This window comes from Protopterus annectens, chromosome 6.part1 (assembly GCF_019279795.1).
Source record: "Protopterus annectens isolate FY-2018-M chromosome 6.part1, PAN1.0, whole genome shotgun sequence".
NCBI classification, from domain to species: domain Eukaryota; kingdom Metazoa; phylum Chordata; order Ceratodontiformes; family Protopteridae; genus Protopterus; species Protopterus annectens.
In genome coordinates, this window is record NC_056738.1 from 79,507,950 (window position 1) to 79,530,449 (window position 22,500).

General features: G+C 36.2%; 1 protein-coding gene across 1 annotated transcript in view; it reads left to right on the forward strand.

Moving 5' to 3' along the window:
* The window catches only part of MYO3B (myosin IIIB), a 2,630,788-nt gene that overhangs the window by 1,688,377 nt on the left and 919,911 nt on the right, over positions 1–22,500 (forward strand). The gene's annotated exons all lie outside the window — the stretch shown is intronic.

Here is a 22,500-nt window from a genome sequence, read left to right on the forward strand (position 1 = left end):
CCACATCCTCCTTAATGGAGTGTCTTGTACATTTTATTCCTAGACACACTAGTTTTCTTCCTTGTTGAAAATAATAAAAACATTACTTTTGCATAGTCATTACAACCTGAGACCATTTTACATCTGGGAGGTATCTCATCACCAAAAAGAGTTTTGGAAGGAAAAACATTTTAACCACCCATAGCCTTGACAGAAAGGGAAGACATTAGTGTTTCCAACAGCTAATTTGTTGAGGGGTATTGTTTAATATTCATAGGTTCATAGGTAAGTACTAGGCTATCTGCCCGAGAGCATCTATAAGCCTAGCCAGAATGTGTTGGCTTTCACCACCCCCTTAGATTAGTTCCCTGTGCCTCAGTCCAGCAGAGCCATCAGAGCCACTACAGTGATCCCTGGGGTAAATTTTCTGTTTCCCATCCACTCGTCAACCAGGCCTGTTATCTTTCCCATATCAGGTGCCAAATTAATTTCCATGAACACAGATTGTTGTACAACTTTCAGTGGGCATTGCTGCCATCTATCCATTTCAAAATGCATGTAAGATGTAATGGGAACAGAACAGACTTGGCATCATTAACTTTCAGACCTGACCTTTTAGAAAATTGATTTGTTCCAGGGCAGGGATAAGTGTATATTCTGGATTATCTAACCAAATTCCACAGTTTTTTCTCAGACCATTATATCAGTGTGTATTTATTTTCTAAAATACATAGTTTGTACTTAGAAACAATATTTGCAGATTCTAGTTCTAATTAATTTATTGCTAAAATAAACAAATATGGTGGGAGAAGGTGTTTTGTCAGGTACCTTTATGCAGTAGTACTGGCTCTTAGAGATGACCATTAGTAACCCCTCTGGTAACTGGGTTAGAGTAAAGCAACATACATTTTCTAATAAATTACTCTGGAAAGCAGGGATAATTGCAACTGGATCTCCCCATATAAAATTCCAATTTACTGAGTCAAAAGCCTTATGAAAATCTATCTCAGTTGCTATTGCTAACTTTACCTACCTTTGAGCACGTTTTTAAATTTAACCACAACTTGACCAGCTCTAGTCCACCCATTGTACTTTTAATAAAACCTTGCTGATTAGAGGGTATAAAATCTGTCATTAGCTTTTCCAATCAATGTGCTTGAATTTTGCTTGGATTCTCATGTCTATTTTCAGCAACAATATAGGTCTGTAATTAGTTGTTAGTAACTTATTCCATCAGAGCTTAAGTAATGGAATAACTTTAGCTTATAAAATGTTGCCATTGAATATTCCCAGTGTCTCAGTTTCTATAAATAAATAAATTAATTAATGAGTGGGTGAAGCAAGTCCACTTGGTGCAACTTGTAGAAATCAGCTTTTAACCCCTATAGTCCCTTCGCCTTGTCCATAGCTAGACAGTGAATGTCTCTTCTAATTTCATTCTAATCAGTAGATTCAGGAAGCTAACTTTTTACTGCTAGTGAAATGGAGTTCAAAGTTAATGACCCAATTTACTAAAATCTAAGCTGCTTCTATTTTTGCTGAGAGTTAAAGGAACTGCTGCAACTCAGTAAACTATAACTTATTCGTTTCTAGTAGATCTTTTGTAATATTCCCCAGGAGTTCACATATGTTGAATACTCAGTTCCTTCACCCTTTCTTGGCATTTCCTGGCATGCTTTTGGGTGCTGTAATTCCCTTAGCCCAATAACCTAATCTGTAATGTTCCCACTTGAATCAAATATGGCTTATCAGTAAAGCTTTACATTCCTTTTTCAGTGTCATTAATATGTGGAATGCTAAGTTGTCCTGATATCTGCTTATTTTAAATGTTCACTCACTTTAATTATTTTATATACTATTTAAACTGAACTATTTAGCCAATTTGTCTGCTCTAACAAGTTTTTGATAGTAGTGTTGTAGTCCCTTTTTAAAAGCTGTCCATCTCTTATCATGGGAGATACACACCCCTGGGTGTTTACCCCAAAAGGAATTAATCCAACTTGTAGTATTGTCCAGGTGCCTTTTATCATGAAGCTGTAAGGGATCCATTCTCCACTGAAATGTGGGTGCCCTGGTTGATGTTAATGTCAAGGACACTAGTATCATATTAGTTGCGAGAGAGTAGTAGACACAATATCTGCATGATCCATCTGTGGAATCAATTGTTATGAAATCCAAAGCATGAATATCCTGCTGGCTATACACCTATATAGTTAAAGTATTTAAACTCCATATAGTCAGATCTGTCACCATCCATCTATGTAATAGATTCCATTCTATGCTGATTGTATTTAACATCATCACAGTCCTAGGTGTTCAGGATATTTCTGCCAGCTTTCTGTCCAATGTGGGGTCAAAGACTATATTAAAATCAAGATATTAGCATTATGTTTAATATGCTAATTTTAATTCCTCCATGCTTGTCACTCATCATTATTTGGACCATAAAGGTTTATTAGCCATACGATATTCCTGTCTTGCCAAAATGTCAGCCTACTCCATCTACCTATGCTATCCTTATAGCAGTCCTCCACAATCCCATTTAGATAGCTGCATATTAAAATAGCAGTGTCACACTTGGCAGATTTCCATATCTTGGTTAACAAGCTCTCATGCTTTGGTTCAGTTTGGTTTCTTGTAAGTAGATAATAAAATATCTCCTCTCCAAACCATTCAACTACTGCTTCAGCTTTATAATGCATAGAGAGCCTTTGACATTCCATGACAGGAAAAGTAACGGTGACCAATCAGTTTGTCTCTGTGGAACTGTTATATACATGGTCAACACTTGGGGGGCATGTGTGTAGACCCAAATAATGTTATACCTAGCAGGTGGAACAATATTTTATGTAAAATCATGGAGAAAGCTGGTAATAACACAGAGAAGCTGCTCATGTTAGATATGAAATAATATGGGTTGTTAAGAAGAAATCTTACCTTTTGAATGTTATGGCATCATTTAAGGAGTTAGCAGTGCTTGAGGAAGGGTACATATTGCTTATCGTGACATTGCTAAAGCATTTGGCACTATTCGACTTAAGACATTAAATGATAAATTAAAAGCGTTAAATGTCAATCCATACATAACTCAATAGGTAAAGCAGTGGTTACCCAACAGGACTCAATGTCTCAGGTCAGGGCTACCTGTCTTTACTCAATGAGACTTGCAAGCAATGTCTCACTGGGCTTTGTACTGAGACCATTTATTTTTGAACTTGGCTGTAAAAGTAGGAAGTGGGCTCTGGGTAAGAAAATATCCAAGTGACTGCTAAATTGGTGACATAAGTGCTTCAATAAATGATACCACAGTTCTTCAAAATGATTAACAAAAATATTTAGCTTGTCCAACAGTAATGACCTTTTATAGGACCATTAATGTCAGTAAATGTAGTAGCATGAGACTTGGCAAAAAAGGAAAAAAAACTTACGACTGCAAAATAAATGATCATGTCATAAGAAATGGTACCCTCATTACTTGTCTAGAAATGAAGACAGACAATAGTTTAAATTTTGATCAATGTGTATCTAAACCAATTGGTATATTATGTTTTTTTTAACCCACCTAACGCTAAAAGGCATATCTAATCACTATAAAGAGATCACAGAAGTACTGTATACTTCACCAATTTGACCTATTATTGAATACAAGGCTGATTTCTTAATCTTTGAACAATCCACCTGAATCATTCTGAAAAGGTATACTATCTCATAAGCCAAATCATAGGACTGGAAACTTGAACCATTCAGAAAGTTTTCAGGAATTTTCATTATACTTTGTGTATAGGGTTCCTATCATGTAGTCGAACTTTTACAAGTTTGAACCTCATATGGTCGTGACCATAAGTTAGAATTTGTAAAGGTTTGAGCGTTTGAATGGAAATCTCCATAAGCGGAGGTTTCCATTTTGTTCAATGGGATGCAATCTCGTAGTTGGTATGTTTAAGTAGCAGGGGGTGTGGGGGCTTCAGGGGGGCCTGCCCACCTGCTTAAAGCAGTTTATTTTTGTTTTCTGTTGTTTTTTTTTTTTATCCATAGTCGAAGTTTTGTAACTTCGAACATTATGGTTCAAACATTATGTGTTCAAAGTTATAAGACTTCGACTATGTGATATAGACTCTTGTTTATAGCTTACTTAGAGGTAACCTCTGCTTGGTGTACAAGGCAATATTCATTTTTTTAACTCTTTGAAAGTCTGTAACATAAACACCGTGTTAACAAGAATTAGCAAGTAATAAAATTATATACGAATAATATGGAAGTAACAGAAACATTATACAATACCTTCTGGAATAAGCTTCTCTTCACAGGTAGAGTCTGTTACTCATTTATTTTTATTCAAAAATGCTAGTATCTGTATCTGTGTGGGCAGCAATACAGACTCTAGACCATGCCTAATGAGGGAAGAGTCAAACCACTTTAGGCATCAACTGTGGTGCACAGCATCCTTTAGCTAGGAGAACACTGGTCACAGACTGCACACTGTGTCAATGCTAGCATTCAGTGATGTAAAACATGGGTCTAGGTGATTTGGGCACATTGACTAATATTGCCAAAACTCAGCATGGGTATTTGCTTGTGAGTTGGGTTGAGGACCTGGTGTACTCGGGCCTCTTCCTCTAGTTCTTAATATTTTTGCCATCTTTCTTCCATGTAAGTTTAATCATCCCAGCACATATCTTTTCATCTTTTGCCCCTTTATGTCTAACCATTCATTCAGTATTTTCAGACATTTTTTTTTCCTTTACATTCATACCCTCATAATATTCATAACTTAACCCATCTAAGCATGGTGCTGATTTTTCCTTCCCTCCTTTTATAATATCTTCCAGTTCTTCCAATTCATTTCTTGATTCTGATTTACATTTTTCAATATCCACTTTTTTTCTTTACTCTCCTCCTTCCCCTTTTAGCTTCTTCCTCTTTATACATTGTTTCTACAAATGTTTCTACTATCTCCATAATGTAGAGAAAAACATTGTAGACTTAGATTAAGACTGGTCAAATACAAAAAGGGAAAACAAAGGTAAATCCAACCAGTCAACCGTGGCAGTTTCTGTATAAAATTCTGGGTTTTATTCAAAGAAAGAAACTAAAACCATAAAAGCAAAGCTAAAACACAGCTAAGTGCGTTTGCACCTTTCTAAACAGGCGCTTCATCAGATCTAAAACTGTTACAAACAAACCATCTTTTAAACACAGTTAACTCACCAAGTCATGCTACCTAAGAATTGGTCTTAAAGGGACAGTTCCACTGAGTCCCATCCTACCATCTGCATGTAATTCTAAAATCCACTTCATCTATTTACATTAAGTTTTATTCCTTAGATCACTTCTTCATTTGTTAGGTACAAGTAACTCCAAAACTAAAAACTTAAAAGTATAACTAGTGTCATTCTCAAAAACATGTTTATACAGTGCATTAAGAACATCATTCTTCCTTCATGTCATTTAAATGTTCTCTAGTTCTGTCTTTCAAACATCTGTCCATCTTATCTACATAGTAGGAGTCACATTTCACACAGAATGACAAATACACTAGGTTTTGACTTCTATAGCTCTTCTTACTTAGTGGATATACATAAGAATCACTGCTATGAATGTATTCCTCCATGTTGCAGTCTCTACATAGAAATGTTCCACATCTATCAGAAACAGAAACCTTCTTATTAGTAGGTTTATAACACAGCAACTGTTTTAATGATCTTTTGTTCTTATAGCAAAGTGTGGGTCACTACCAAGTACTGACCTATACCTATCATGAGATACTAGTAGTTGCCAGTTTTTCCTAATAATATTGCAGATAGTTCGAACGTCTGTAGAATAAGTCATGCACATTCTTAGGTCAGAGCCTCTTGCATCATAAATCTTTACACAAATTTGTTGAGTATTTACATTCTACAACTATTTTTCTGAGATTTACTCTAACCTCCTCTTCTCCATCTATTGATTTCTTGAATGTGCATGTAATGATTACTGAAAATTGGACAACTACCAAATTATATAAGAAAGAGTGTAGTAAGAATAAAGTTTTACATCACAAAAGCATGCATCCAAAATGGTTTACTATTATAACTCCGAAGTGCATTCTGTCGAAAGCTGGTATCTCCGATTCCTAAGTGCGAAAGTGACATTGTCGAATTCCAACATTGCCAAAAGTATATCTCAAATTCGACCTCCAAACAGGCTTTAACATGGGTCGAGATAAGGGTGAGATTTGTACTTTGACAATGTTGGGTTTGACATTCTCACCATTCGACCCTTGCCATTCGCTGTAGTGGTGTCGACAACATAAGCGTCAGAATTATGATAGTAAACCATCCAAAACATATACACACTAATATGCTAAAAGGACAGTTCTATAGATATGCACATTTAAGTGATGGAATTATGTATGAATCATTTAAGAACCTTAAAAGGGACTTTAAATGTAGACGCTACCATGATATGGAGGTTGAGACTGCCTGTGATGAGGTCCTCCAACACAGGAGGGATATTGCTAAACCATACTACTCTGGGAGAGTAGTGAACAGTGAAGGAACGATCTCTGATGCAAGTTACACAAAGTAACAGTGTAACAGTCTTTCCAACTTACAGACAGTGGCATCCAAGCACAGTCTAGAAACAGGTCTTTCCAGTCTCTCCAGGTTAATGGCAACAACAGGTGTTATTTCTTTATATCAGTATACTAATTTTGCAGGCTCCCTAGAATTAAGCAATCAACAGACTTCACTCCTGAGATTAAAATTCTCTTTCTGATTTCTGCAGTTACTTTTTCCACTCAGGTGCCTTACTTGAAATGTTTGTATTCTGCATAGAAATCTTGAGAATCTAGCCTAGTCTAGTCCATTAGCCTCAGGAAAGTCACGTGTTCCATGAAGCCCAAATGGCATAACACTACCTAATGGCCTCTTCTACTGTAGTGTTATGCCATTTGGGCTTCATGGAACACAAGTCACTTGTGTTCCATGAAGCCCAAATGCCATAACACTACAGTGGAAGAGGCCATTAGGCATAGAAAATGTTATCTACTTCTTGGCTTTAGGGGCTAATTGGATTTTCCGACATCTTGTTCAGTCTGACGTTGACTGACATCTTACTCTACCTAACCTTTCTACTCATTTCTCCACTCGAGGCAAATGGTAGGAATCAAAAGTGAAAATACATTTAGTTTTCTTAAGTCATTACAAAACATACTAGACCCATCGGGCCTGGGAACCAGCACAATAAGTTTATTCAACTCTTTCTCAGACTTTTGTCACTTTTCTAGTTTGAGCATTTTCTGTTCATCACCCTTAAGTGTTTGGCACTGGAACCCTGATGTGGTTTCACATTTACTTTCTCACCAGACAGTTTAAGTATTGTGCTGTATTAAATTTTGCCAAGTAACCCTGAGAATATGTTACAGTTTCTAAGAGCTAATTCTTTAACTTCTTGTTTCTCAGATACCAACCAGTTCTGAATTCAGGGCACATTGTACAGGCTTTGACATCTTCTGTGAACATATTCGCTATCAAAATTTCAGTTTCTTTCCAAGTTTTTAAAACATTACTGTAGTGTGTCTGCTCTGATTTCCTTTTTCATCTCACATTATATATTTGTTTTCACTTTTCTTCTCTGTCAATGCAAGAGGACCTTGGATTTTGCCAAGAAATATTTCTTTGCACTGGGCACAAAGACAAGTACTTTGTCGCCTGTATTGAAATCTATGAGATGAACATTTCTATTATATGCCATGTGTTGTGTTTATTGTGGTCTTTCCACATGCTTCTTTACTATCAGCATTACAGTGTTTAACCTCTCCTGCAGATCATGAAAGTGTTCTCTTACACTTTTAAAGGAAGTGTTTTCCACTAACTATGTTTCAAGCTTTGGGGGTGTCTGCCATATAGCAATCTGAATGGGGAGAACCTAGATGAGGCTTGGGAGGTACTTCACTTATAGCAAAAAGAATGGAAAATTAGCTGGTCCCATTTTTTTCACATCATCTAATGTAGCTTTCCTCAACATGGACTTTAAGGTTTTATTACACTGTAGCCCATCTGTAATGCCCTAGGATCGCACTGCAGTGGGGAACAGGTTATATACCCTTCAACAAAATGAGTTTCAGTCAAATGAGTTTTCAGTGAAGTGAGCTTTCAGTGAACTGGGCTCAGGCAATTGATTTTCAGTGAAATGAGCTTTCAACTAAATAAGTGTCAGTGAAATGTGTTTTCAGTGAAATGAAGTAGACCCATATATATATATATATATATATATATATATATATATATATATATATATATATATATATATACATACACACACACACACATATATATATATATATATATATATATATATATCTATGTATATATATTTTACTGAATGAATTCATTAAACTCAGAATAACTTGATTTATGCTTGAGATCATTCATAGCCATAACAGACTGTGCATGGTCTGTGAAACTTGTAATAATAAAACTGTATAATACTTAAAGGAGACATGAATATTCCTTTTCATTTCACACAGAAATATTCACTTTTGCTCATACAATGCTAGCAGTGCTGTAAATATGGGAATTGTCCCTTTCCTCACTGTTGTGCATTCTCAGTGTTAGTATATATAAGTAGCAGAGGTTATGGAGGGTGCATAGGGAAAAGGAAAGAAAGAAGCTTTTTTAAAGGGATAAATGTAATGCTGTTATTGTGTGGCACCCTGCTGCTGCCCACCTTAGTAATAGGTGCTGGCCCTAACTATCCCCTTTCCTCTACCCCTAACCCTACTCCTTACCTTAAAAAACTTCCTGTAACACCCCTAACCCTACTCCTACCTTAAAAAAAACTTCCCATAACACCTCTAACCCTACTCCTACCTTAAAAAAAATCCTGTAACACCCCTAACCCCACTCCTACCTTAAAAAAAACTTCCCGTAACACCAACCCCATTCCTTACCTTAAAATACTTCCCGTAACACCTCTAACGCTACGCCTACCTTAAAAAAAACTTCCCGTAACACCCCTAACCCTATACCTTACCTTAAAATACTTCCCTTAACACCCCTAACTCTACTCCTTACCTTAAAAAAACTTCCTGTAACACCCCTAACCCTACTTCTTACCTTAAAAAAAGTTCTGTAACACACCTAACCCTAATCCTTACCTTAAAAAAACTTCCAGTAACACCCCTAACCCTACTCCTTACCTTAGAAAACCTTCCCATAACACTGCCACTATTCAGACAAATGTAAGGCTAGTGTTAAGAGAGTTTTAGGGAGAAGACTCTGACAGGAAATAGTTTTCCTTTCTCAGTTGTTTGAGAGCTAATATTTTGTGTGTTTGATATTCTGCATGTTCAAACATCTTAATGGTGGTATTTCTTGGCTGGGGTGCCTTCTGTGTGGAGTCTGCATGTCCTCCCTGTGGTGGCGTGGGTTTCCTCCGGGTGCTCCGCTTCCCTCCCACATCCCAAAGACATGCTGTAGGTAGATTGGACATTCTAAATTGGCCCTAGGTGTGAGTGTGTACATGTGTGTACCTTCTGCGGAAGGTTGGGTGCTAGGCTGGCAACTCGACACCGTAAAAACTCCACTGCCAATCATGAGCGGACAGGTGATCTGGTGTGGCAACTCCTAAGCAGGAAAAAGCCAAAAGAAGAAGAAGATTAAGAAATTAAGAATTAGTAGTTCATAGTGGTGGCCTTTGTTTTGCATTGGCACGGGCATTCCCCTTTCACTTTCTCATACACCACATATCTCTTATCTGTCCAAGAGCATCCTCAATGTCTCTTCTCATTTTTATCTCTGCTCTCATAAATCATGGATCCTGACAATCCATAAACAATGTCAGATATATGGGCTTCTTTCTACTTAATATTACTAGACTGCATATTGATGCTAGAGCTGTTGCTTTACTAACGTTTAAATGAGTTCCTGTAATAATTTAAATAATCTTTTTGGTGTTGTCCAGTATTCCACCTGGCTTTGTACTGAAACCTCTTCCCACTGTCCTTTGTGACGCTCGCCTTATTTCGTTCACTGACTCATGCCGATCATGTGTAAAAAACAAGCCTACTACACTAACCAATCAGCTTCTGTAGTGAGTTAATGCTGCTGCTGTTGTCTGTGTCAGGGATGTAGGGTGTGAAGCCCTTCCCCTCCTTTTACTTTACAATGTTTTCAAGTATTCCTGGTGTTTAGTGATGGCGCATTGAACTAATACCCTGGTGCAGGGTTCTAATCTTTTTAGTGCCTTTATAGTGCACTATTCAGGGTATCCCTGATGTCCAGTTCTCTCTGTGACCTACATCATCTTTCTTCTGCTAAGTGCCTTTGTAGCATGCAACCTAGAGTATCCCAGGCATCTAGTGTTCCCCACTCACCAGTACTGCAGAATTTGCTCATTAGTGTAGGAGACTGTAAAGGTGTGACAGCCCCCCCACACACACATATTGGTATATTCATGCACTACACCTGTGCTGTGATAGTTAAACCTGTGCTGTTTGCATGAGCTTTGTTAAGCTAATAGCATCATGATACGACTGTCTCTGACCTGGTAATGGTTAAACTGAATTGTATATCTCATGTATACTTTTTGGTAACCTTTGCAAATTGGCTCAGTTTTATAAAGACTTTTGCAGTACTGCCCCTTACCAATATTATAAGCTATAGGGAATATGTAAAAAAATAAAATAAATAAATATATATATATATATATATATATATATATATATATATATATATATATATATACAAACATGTTGAAAAGGCATTATTTAAGCCAAGATGAAGAATGCTCCTGAGATGTTCCATTTTTGTTTTCTGTAGTCTAAACTAGTATGTATCATTTACTTGGTATTACCTTTAATAAAACATTCATCAAAACCCATGAAATGGTGAAAATGAATGATTTGAAGTATTTTTATACAAAGTATTGGTGGATTTCTTGCAACTGATATCACTTATATGTTCCCTAGTACAAGTATACTGTGGTCAAAGACCTGTCTTTGCTAACTCTTTTTTATGGCTACCTAAAATTTGGGCTAGATAATTACCCTCCTCTCTTAAGTTCAGTGTATCAGGAAGAACACTTTGCAGGAATCCATCAATCATTCAGTTATTGTAAATGGCTTGTTTAGTACTATTAGAATTACTGTCATACATAGCTACAGATCTAAGATATCCCTTTCCTTGTGTTTCTGTTTTCTTTTGATAGGTTAACAGATCCACTCTTTATTTCTTCCATCTTTTTATATACTAATTTAATTGATCATTTTATTATCTCAGTGTATAAGGAAGGTCATCAGATAGGAATGTAAAATGTTTGTCCAAAGAACAGATGTGTTAAGACACATTAATTCTGATTTAGTAATAGCCTTGGTCATATATTACTTGTGACAACTAGTGGCATTCAGTAAAGCATTCTTAGACAATGGGCTCCTATGTAAGGTAGTACGCATAGCACCATCCAGAAGGCCCATCACATTTACATCTTAAAAGTCAATAATAAACTGCTCTGCCCTTAAAGTAAATTGTAGACTAAATCCAGAACTGTTCAATTGTGATAAAAAATTATAGAGCACCATTTTTGGGGCTACACAATATAATCTAACAGTCGTCCATAAATCATCACCATATGTTCATATATGGCAAAAAGAAATTTCTGCTAGTATCATATAGAAGTATGTGCTCAAGAATTTCATAAATAGGTCTTTGTAAATGGGAAAAGGGAACCCACACTGTGTTCCTCTCATAAAATAGCAAGACACTTTTTATTAGAACCAGCTCCAGCAATAGTATGATAAAATAATTAAGTTGAAAACTATATAGATCACGTAATTTCAGATAAAATTTAACTATTTGTGGACCTAATGGGTGAGCTATGTTGGTCTGTAATGACTTGGCGTGTAGGGTGCACAGTAAACAATCTTCCAGTCTTGAACCTTTGATGTCATCTGAATAAATTCTGTAGTAACTTTTCGTCTGACTTAATTTAACAAAGCTTTTAAACAAAATTCAATATAATCAGAAAGTGGTTCTATTAATGATCTTTCCCCCCAACAATGGAATGACCAAGAGGGTTAAAGTTTGACTTTTTATTTTGGGTAATATATAGAAGTATTGACATTTTGTCCATTTATCAATAATACCAATAATTCTCTATATAATGATTTCATAATTGCAAGTGATTATATCCAGTAATCTAGAAATTGTCACATCTATTCCAGAATGTATAGAGTAGGGTCATGGTATACGGGCAGGTAACTGTTAATGTCAGATAGTTATGCCATCACCTCCTTGTCATACAATATCTCCACCCTTATCTGCCTTAATAAAAATAGTATCACTGATATTTCACATTTTATGTGATCAATTATATTTTTATTGGTGAATAACTGAAAAGCATTAAAATGTAATTCTCTCATTACAACCATTTTAAAAGCCTTGACTGTTGGATGGAACAGTCAGCAAAATTAGATTCATTACATTAAAAAAATCAAAAGTCTGAGATTAATCCTATCTTTAAACCAAAAATTGAGATTTAGCAGCCTAAAAATTATTTTTAAATTCAGTATGATTTGATACCTATAGGGAAAAAAAGATATAATGAAGCTCATGCCTGTATTCTGGACATCAGACCAAAATCTTAGATTCACTGATAACCATATTCATAACTGCAGCAGAATAGTTTATAAGTGAGCATTCATTCATTTTTGAAAAGTCTCTTCCAACTTTCTAGTGTTTACTGCCTTTTTGTTTGATGTGCTTTCTTATTGGGATATTTGCAAAAACAAGAGAAAAGTAGCAGCTCTCTGGCTTTGCACTTGAGGGGGGGGCAACCAAAAAAGAACATCCAAGTTTGCATCCGCAGTTAGTTTTGCTTAAAGGCTGCAGTTCAAATGAGTAAAACCATTACTTACAGGAAGTTAACAAGGTACACATAACAGTCCAACAGTCTTCCCATCTTAAACATAGTAGCAGTCAAGCACACCATAGAAGCAGTTCCTTCTAGCTTCTCTAGGTTAATGGCAGCAAAAGGCTGTATGTATATATTTATTTATTTATTTTTTATTTTACATTTGTTTACCGGGGAGGTCCGACTGGACAGAGCTGTCCATTTTAAGTGAAGGCCCAGGAGGAAAGCCCCAGAAACGATTACTAACATACTATACATAAGATATTTACATGAGCATTGTGATTTAGGCATACAATTAAAAGTACAGCAGGTAGTAACGTGATTGTTGTTCATACAGTATGTTTAGTAGAAATAATCTGGAAGATGTACTGAAGATAAGACAAGAAAGGAAAAACTAAAAAAGGCAGAGAATACAGACAAGTTCATATGAGGTGCATTGACATTTTAAGGGAAAGCTTTTCAACTTAGTCTAGGGGAGAGTTAGTGGGTATAGATGGGACTGTGGGGAGTAGGCAACAGTGAGTTGGTAAATAACGTGTAATAATAAGTATAGTGCATCTGTGGGAGTTTTAAAGAAGAAGTTGGATAGTCAGTAGGGGAAAGGTGTTAGAATATATCAGCCGGGTGCTAGGCAATTGCATGTCCAGGAGTTGTTTAGGTGGTAAATAAGCTGTTTTTTGAAGATGGTTTTGTTAGGTTGTACCCTGATTTGTAGTGGTAGATAATTCCATGTGTGTATGCGTGTATGGGTGTACTACGAAATCTTGAGATCCCACAATCTTGACTGTCAAAATCCAGAGTCTAGAATGTCAAGATAATGGAATCTTGAAATAGTTAAAAAAAAAAAAAAAAAAAAAAAAGATGACAGCATTTAAAAACATGTTTTTGCACCACCCACACCCCCTGTAAATTAAATATACTAACTCCGAGAGATCCCACTACAGTGAAGAGAACGGTAATGTTCCCATTCCGCACTGTATAGCGATCTACATTACCATTCTCACTGTACAGTGATCTCAGAATTAGTATATTTAGGTTGCAGGGTGTGTTGTGGGTGCAGGAGAGCTTTTTTTTTTTAATGATTTCGAGATTCCACTATCTCAACATTATGGACTCGGGATTTTGACAGTCGAGATTGTGGGATCTCGAGATTTAGAAGTGAATCTGTATGTGTGTATATATATATATATATATGTATAAATATCCTTTTGTTATCCATAGCATAATGTCGCCATTCATGGATTGCAACCAAGTTTGCAAATGTATGGCAGAGAAGTAAATATAGGACAGCTTCCCTCCAGCTAGGGATAGCAGCATCTTGAGCTATGAAATATTTCTAAGTAGATTACAGTCACATTGCATCCAACTGATGTAAATATGTTCCAAGGACATTACCACAGTGCTACTAATAGTACTACAGTTAGTGCATAATCCCAGTGTTTGTCCTTTGTGACACAGATGTCATGGTGCGTCCAAACCTACAACAGAGTTTCTCTTATTACTACTGTTGCTTTAAGAAGGTCAGTCATGTGGCTACTATCATTATTTTTGCAGCCATCAAAGGACCATATATATATTTGATTCACTTGCTGTTGTGAATAAAAAAATTGTTCATTAAACAGTGAAACTTAGATGAAACAATAGAAAAACTTGAGGGTGCCAAACATTCACTGAAGAGCTCAAAAGTACACCTTCCTTGGAGAGTCACTCTTGCAATTCTGGAAATTGTAGACAATTTTCACATTTTAATTTTGCAGCATGATTTCTTATATCACAGGTTAAAAAAAAAAACAAGCCTTTTGATATCTATTCATATTATGTATGTTGAGCCTGTTCCCTTTAATAAGTATGTAATGCTAGTTTCTGGTGTTTTGACCTTATATAAAACTAACACGTTTTGATACACTGGTTAATCCCAAGAATGTTACTAAGTGATGGTTTTATATTTATCATTTTAGTGCTATGTTATGATAACTTGTTATACACAACTCTGTAATATGCACTGTATTAATGTGGCTGTCTATCGGTATATCTCCTATTAACCTACTTTCAGCTTATATTTGTAAACCTTTTTACTTTCTGTCTCTTCCCATGCTTTCCCCATATTCTCTCTGTTGTCCTTAGTCCATCCCTTTTTAGAATAAATATTAACATTATTGCCTCAGTTTTGGAAATATGATGGTTTACTAGACTTTTTCTCTTTTCTTTCCCTTCAGAGCTTCTGGTCACTATAGTCAACCCAGATACTGCTGTAGCTCTACCACAATGGCCAACACCCAAACATTTTTACTGAGAATTTTGTCCTTGTAAAATGTAAGCAAATTTAACTTGAAGAACCTTGCTGTTTATTAACTTAATTTGTCAAATACATGCCTGCCTCTGCTGGAAATTAGTGTTCAACATCCCCCCACCCAAAAGAGTTGCCCTTGCTCTCTAAGGACCACTTACTAAGTTGGCCACCATCCTTTTACTAGACCGATAGATTACACTGTATATGCCAGTTACTTGATCTACCTGGCTAACAAATTTCTGCATTCAGGAAATGAAAGGAAATCTGTTCTGCTGATAACTGTCTGCTAATTGCTTTGACTTGGCTATAAACTGATTACTTTCTGTTATAATTTGACCTGAGGGTGGGACTGTCATTGTACTAGAATGTATTGCTAAACACCCCCTCACTATTCTCTCCTCTTTTACTCAGTCACCAGCTACCTCACAGGGCAGCTACGTGTCTTATGTTATTACATTTCTATTTGCTCTAAGACTTTGTGCCTGGATTACCCAACATAAACCTGTTATTCTCACAGTAACTAAAACTTGGCTTAAAACCAGCATAAATGACTCTGAAATTTTACCTGCTAGATATAATATTAGGGTCTATATTATAAGAACAAATACCTGAAATGTCGAATACGAGTTTGTCGACATGTTTTAAGCGAACATTCTTATGATCAAAACCTCTAAATGTCAAAACTCTATTTCGAAAAAGCATAGTCGGCCAACACACGCAAACAAACGGCTGATTTAAGCACATCTATATTATTCATACTTATGTTCAGCTAAGTTAAATAAAAGAAATAAATTCAAGTAATAGTCAGTGTTAGCATAACAACATAGTAATGTAATTTAAGCCATACTTGTAGCATATATATGCTTACAAAACATTTATTTACTGCAATCGTAAAGTGTAATCACGTATTACAGTTATAAAACATAGTGAGTCACTGAGTTTACTGTGATACACATGCATTGTATACCACAATGATGAATCCAACACTGTTTTTCCCTGGAGTCTTGGGAGAATATCAATAAAGCTGAATACAGTCTAGACGAGTTTTTACGGGCCGTTGAAATACTGTTGAAAGTGTAAAGCAGTCTCTGTGTATTTCACACATAGAGTTCACAAGGGTGGATTTTTTTAAGTTAAAAATACACTGAGTTATTTGTAAATAAGTTTTATTGATTCAGGTTAGAATTTAGAATGAATGTAAGGTATATGGGGTGTGTTTATGTTTTTGGTGTGTTTCAAATACATATTCTCTACGGCACTAGGGGAACGGTGTTGGCCAAATAAAATTTTTCAACAATATGAGTTTCGACCTTATCAGTTTTCGCTTACAAGAGTGTTCACTTAAAATGTGTCGATATATATGTATTTGTCATTCTGAGCATTCGATCTTTTAATATAGACCCTAATATTATCTTTAATGACTCTATAAAGAAGAAGGATGGTGGTATTACTTTAATATTTCCCCTTATATCAAAATACCAAAACTCAATTTAGCAGAGCATGTCATAACTTTCCTGAAATTAAACAAACATGTTATACTGTTCTTTACATCCTTCCTGGTGACAATATAGCCATACTGGAAGATATCCTATATTGGATATCCATAACAGTTCCACAAGAAATAATACTACTAGGTGATGTGAAAGTTAATTGGTTGGACATAAACTCTATCTCCTCTTCATCTAGCATGAGCTTATTTGGTTTCACACAATTAATTAATAGCCCCACACATTATAGCAAGACATCAAATTCCCTATTATAGTGTTTTTCAACTGCCGGTGAGGCAGAAATTTCCTGCCATTCTGTGAAAGACTAGGGTTCCCACTGACTGGGAGTGGGGGGCTGCTCACTGGCCAAGAGACTTATTTTTTAATTAAAGAAGAACACCTTTTGTTGTGTCTGGTTGCACAGACATAACAGGTGTGTGTGATCTGTTTTCATCTTCTATGTCTGCGACCTGCTGTTTATTTTCTCATCGTCCACATACTTGGGGACTTTGAATGCCAGAAGACATTTGAAATGTAAACCATGCACAGATAAGTGAGAGGTGTGTGTGTGTGTGTGTGTGTGTGTGTATGTAAGACGTAGGTAGGTGGGGATGTTTTTGTGTGTGGGTGTGTGTGTGTGTGTGAAAAAGAGGGAGGTGTCTCTCAACTACCCAGATTTTTGCCTCATATTTTCATCTGTTCCTCATAAAAGTTGTGTTTTTTTAGGGTTATTGTGGCAAATTTGTGAGGACAGAATTCACTAAATAATGACAGGCATTTGAGTTTCAGACTTCATAACCTTCAGAAAATTCATGATAACACACAATACCTTTTATTCTAGCAACTTTATAGGTTTGTGATAGCAGTATTTAAAGTATGTGCCTATTTTTGGGGTTTTGTTAAGAGGTCGAGAGGTATGGTGTGTGTGTGTGTGTGTGTGTGTGTGTGTGTGTGTGTGTGTGTGTGTGTGTGTGTGTGTGTGTGTGTGTGTGTGTGAGAGTGAGGTAGGTGTGTGTGTGTGTGTTTAAGAGGGAGGGATGGAGGTAGGTGTGTGTGTAAGAGGGAGTTAGGTAAGTAGGAGTCTATATCACATCGTCAAAAGTGCAAAACATCAAATTCTTCTTCATCGATCCCTATTTGTCAAACTCTGAATCCATTGAACGGTCATTTACATGAAGCTTTTCCCATAATAAGTAACCAGTAGCCATCATTGGGGATTTGCCCTTTTCCTCACTGTAATGCGATCTCGGAGCTGGAATATTTAATTGGGGAGTGTGGGGGTGCAGCACCCCTCACCTAGGGTGGGTTTCAAATTTTGCTGTTTTTGATGTGGTCAGCAGGTTGCTTACCATGGGAAAAACGTCATGGAAAAGATCATTCAACGGATTCAGAATTTGATGAATAGGGATCAATGAAGAAGCATTTGATATTTTGCGCTTTCAACTATGTAATATAAACCTGGTAGATACATGCATACTTCTCAACTGTCCCTGATTTTCATAGACATCCCTGATTTTGATTGAATTTTTACCTCTGTCTCTCTTAATCCCTCCTAAAAGTGGTGACTTTTGTAGAAAAGGTGATAAATTACACTTAATAAATAATGACAATAATTAGAGTTAAAGATTTCTTTTACTTTAGAAAAAAGCATATTCACTCATGTTCTGTTATTTTGTCAATGTTTCAAGTTAATAATATTAATATATGAAGTGTGTCCTGATTATTTTTGGATTTGTCCCTGATAAAGTTGGGATTTGTCTTGCTTTGGTTAAGACCTATGGGTAGGTGTGTGTGTGTGTGTGTGTGTGTGTGTGTGTGTGTGTGTGTGTGTGTGTGTGTGTGTGTGTGTGTGTGTGTGTGTGTTTGTGTGTGTTTGTGTGTGTAACAGGTAGGTAGGTAGCATACCTCTCAACTGTCCAGATTTTGGCAGAATGTCAAGATTTTTGCCCCATATTTTTGGTCTGTTCCTCATAAAAAAGACTGAAGTTTCACACTTCATATCCTTTGGCATACAGCACTCAAACAACGATTGTTTTAATTGGTTCCTTATAAATAATGTTTTTTATTTCTACCTTAGACGTCTCCAAAATAATTCTCCTACTTTCACCAGTCCACAAGTGTAAAAAGGTTGAAAAACACTGCCCTATTAGACTGGATCCTAGTATCAGATCCTAACAAATACACAATCACAGGTACAATGTCTGACTGTCTCTGTAATCATCTACCAATCTATACAACCAGAGATTTCACACATCTGCTTAAACAGCATATTTATAAAACAACACATAACCTTTCAAAGTTTAACATAGAAATGTTCATTACTACACTTTTTGTTGTTGTCTTTCGGCTTTTCCTGGTTAGGGGTTGCCACAGTGGAACTCTGCTCCGCTATTGATTGGCAGTAGATTTTTACATGCCGAGTTGCCAGCTCTGACGCACAACCTTCAATGAAGGTACGCCCATTCATGCATGTCTCCCACACAGAAGACGCTTTAGATGAGAATCGAACAGGACAGCGTCTTACTGTCAGGCATAATCTGTTAATTGGAACTTCCTTAAAATCCTCCCCTTAGATGATGCTGTAAATGATTTCAATACAACTTTCCTGAATATCCTAAGTAGCCTTGCACCTCCTAGGAGGACAAGACTAAAAACAAATAATGCAGTTTAGCTATCCAAAAAGAGTAGAATGCTAATGTAAGACAGAAAAAAGGCATGGAATGAATGGCAGAAAAATAAAACAGCACACTATCTTAAAAACTTCAGACTGCTTTACTATTGTACTAAAAGGGAAATTAATGAAGCCAAAAAAGTATACTATAATAACTTTTAGAATAATAGTAAACACAACCCTAAAAAAGTCTGGACAGCCATTAAAGAAATCTTGCATCTCGGTCATATATTCAACCCCAGCCTGTCTCCTAATAACAAATCACTCAAAACCGCAATACAATTCAACTCTTATTTTACAGATAGTACAGCATCTCTAACTAAGATTTCTCCAAATTCTAATCATAACCCTGCCCAGCAGACACATATCATTACATATACTTTCACCTTCAATCTCGTGACCACATCCTATATAGAACTACTCTTAAACTCAAACCATGCCCTACTTCAGCTGATGACCTTCCAAATAAATACATTAAAATAGCAGCCAATATTATTGCCTGTCCTGTCTAAATCCTTATAAATAGGTCAGTCCAGGGATCCCACATTCCCTCTCTGGAAAAAGTCACACATTATTCCTCTGCACAAAGGAGGAAATTCAACAGACATTACTAACTTTAGGTCTATTGCAACATTACCCCCCTCTCATAAATACTTGAAAAATGTATTCAGAAACAGTTGCTAAACTATCTCCTGCAGGAAGAACTCCTATCCCCCACAAAACATGGCTTCCATCCTTCCCATAGTACTAACACTGCACTTCTAACCTATATGGATATTATCAATAAAGCTAGAGATAATAGCAAACTAGTCTCCTCCTTATATCTAGACTTATCTAAAGACTTAAACACAGTTTGTCACAGCAAACTTCTACTTTGGATATCCTTGTTAGGTCTCTCTGCCCACTCTTGTATGATTCAAAAGCTACCTATCCAATAGGTATCAGTTAGTAAAATGGCACTCCACCCTCTCTCCATACATCCCAGTCACCACCAGTGTACCACAAGGCTCTATCCTTGGTCCCCTCCTCTTTAACATGCTGATCAACAGCCTTCACACATCCACACAACAGGCCTCCCTAATACAGTACACAGATGATGCCACACTCATTTGCACATCTGACAATGTGGCACACCTCCAATAAATTACACAGGAAGCTTTAACAGCAACTAAAATGTGGCTTTGTAACTCACAACCCATGCTCAACTCTAAAAAAAAAAAAAAAAACACTACTTTTTTCCCAAATCCCTCTCCCATGAAAAAAAATATAAAATGTAAAGTTCCCTCTCTTGATTATACAACCACGGAAGTCACTTCTTATAGCAAATTATGAGGGATTGATATCAGACGACCATCTTAAATTTGACCTGCGTATACAAAATTGCATAAGAAAAACTCATTAACTCATTAAAAACTAAGGATGCTTTATAAAGCCAAATACTTTCTCACCAACAAAACTAAAGATACATTTGCCACTACTTATCTCCACCCCACACTTCTTTATGGTGCTCTCATCCTTACTAGCCTTCAAGCATCACAAAAGTCAAATCTTGAACAATGCTATAACAAAGCTGTTAAATTTGTAACAAATACCCCATTCAGAGTCCATCACTGTATAGCACTAAAATGCCTAAATTGGTTAGAACTACCCATCAACTAACATATACACAATTTCTTGCCATCTATAAATCATCCAGAATCCATCTGGTTGTCCAACACTAAATAACAACATTCTACACAGCTATGTTCCTAGTTGGTCATTATGATCCAATGACCAAACACTTCCTGTCTCCCCACAAACCTATCACATCTCCTGGGCATTGTCTGTACTCGTACAATGTTGCTAAGGCTTGGAACTCCTTTTTCTCTATCCATCATGTCAATAGCCTTCCTCCCATCATTTAAAACCATTCTGAAAGAGCTCCTAGCCAAAAGGTGTATCTGTTCTGCTCAATACCAGGATAAAATATATCTCTGAATGTGGGCAAATACCTATTCATAACTTACACCTTTTTTTCTCTCCATTCTTCACTCACTTCTTTACTTCTACCAATTTTCTCCCATGGCTTTCTCTCTAAATATACCATAAGCCTGCTTTTCTTTCACTTCGTATTGCACTTCCTCTTTGTATTGTACTGACTTATATAGGATCATAGGATGTTACTAGGCTATTGGCCATGAGGCCCTTATAAGCCTAGCCAAGAGTTTAGCCCATGTTTTGACAAGTCAGCACCCAAAGCCCCTTTCCAGCATGGACAGAGGTGGAATCCCAGGGGTGTATTTTCTGTTTCCCATCCAGTTATCTTTAATTTTTCTATAAACTGGCTAAAATTTCTCTAACTATAAAATCATTGTCATATAACTTTTATCTATTCTTAACCAATATTTTCACAGTATGTCTAATTTGGTATAATTATTTAAACTGTATTTTATTTGTATTCTTTTTAAAGACTGGAAAATTATTATTCTCAAAATGTTTTGTAATACTTTGGAGCTTTTCTCCTCGGTCTTCCACTGAAATAGGTTCCTACCTAGTTGGACTTTCCCAGTAATCAAATGTGAATAAAGTTTTTTTATAGAATGTTCAAAACTGTAAGAAAGCAATACTGATGTCCAATGGCCCACAGTAGTTGTTTTGTATATTTATTTTCATTCCACAGAAAAGAATTTTTAATCAAATGAATTTACCCCAGAATGTGTTAATCAAGTTGATATCGCTTATCATTTTGTCAAAGGAATGCAGTATTTTACCTTGTTTCTACCAAAGCTGATATTTTCCATAGGACAGCATAGTCCTTAATGAACATTACTGTTTTTCTACTCATCGTGTTACATTACTTTGGTCTGTTCCTTTCTGTGTTTCTCATGCACCATGATGTTACATCTGAAACTTGTCAGCTTATCACCTGATATAATGTTATAATGCCAGATGTGTGACACTACAATTTAAAGTGGAAAGTTAAATGTTTACTACTTAGTAAAATATAGTGAAAACCTGGTGCACATCTTGTTCTACTTGGCAACAAAATGGAACAATAAAATATCAGGCACTGTCATTTTCTAGTTAAGTGCTGCTCTGCAAAGAACTGTAAGTAGCAAAAACAAATCTGAACACATCACAAAAATAAATGGCTTATCTGTTTTCTGTAATAATTATAACTCTGAGTTACTGTTAGAAACAGC